Here is a 642-nt window from a genome sequence, read left to right as displayed (position 1 = left end):
TTGCTGAGGACAGCCATGCCAGTTGCAGATCGTCCCGATTGGCTCAGAGGGGGAAGGGGCGGGCCGAGGGGGAAGCTCCGCCCAGAGTTCAGTGGGAGCGAGCCCGAGCCCTCCGGGCCCTGCTTGGATTGGCTCAGAGGATAAAGGGGCGGGGCCAAAGGAAAGTACAGCCCAGAGCTCCCGGCAAGTAAGCGGGAGGGCTGCCAGCCCCAAACAAATGTCACTGAGAAGGAAGGCCTCAGTTCAGTTCAGTTCAGTCGCTCAGTCGTGTCCAGCTCTTCGCGACCCCATGAATCACAGCACGCCAGACCTCCCTGTCCATCACCAACTCCCGGAGTTTACCCAAACTCATGTCCATCGAGTCGGTGACGCCATCCAGCCATCTCATCCTCTGTCGTCCCCTTCTCCTCCTGCCCCCAATCCCTCCCAGCATCAGGGTCATTTCCAATGCGTCAACTCTTCGCATGAGGTGGCCAAAGTATTGGAGTTTCAGCTTCAGCATCAGTCCTTCCAAAAAACATCCAGGACTGATTCTCCTTGAGGAAGGCTTGGGTGCAGACAAAGCAGGGTTGGAAACAAGAGTTGTTCATTTGCTCAGTCACGACCTACTCTTTGCGACCCCATGAACTGCAGCACGCCAGG

Source organism: Budorcas taxicolor, unplaced genomic scaffold (genome assembly GCF_023091745.1).
Source record: "Budorcas taxicolor isolate Tak-1 unplaced genomic scaffold, Takin1.1 scaffold335, whole genome shotgun sequence".
NCBI classification, from domain to species: Eukaryota; Metazoa; Chordata; class Mammalia; order Artiodactyla; family Bovidae; genus Budorcas; species Budorcas taxicolor.
The sequence above is the reverse complement of the archived record's forward strand: the minus strand, read 5'-3'. Positions refer to the sequence as shown.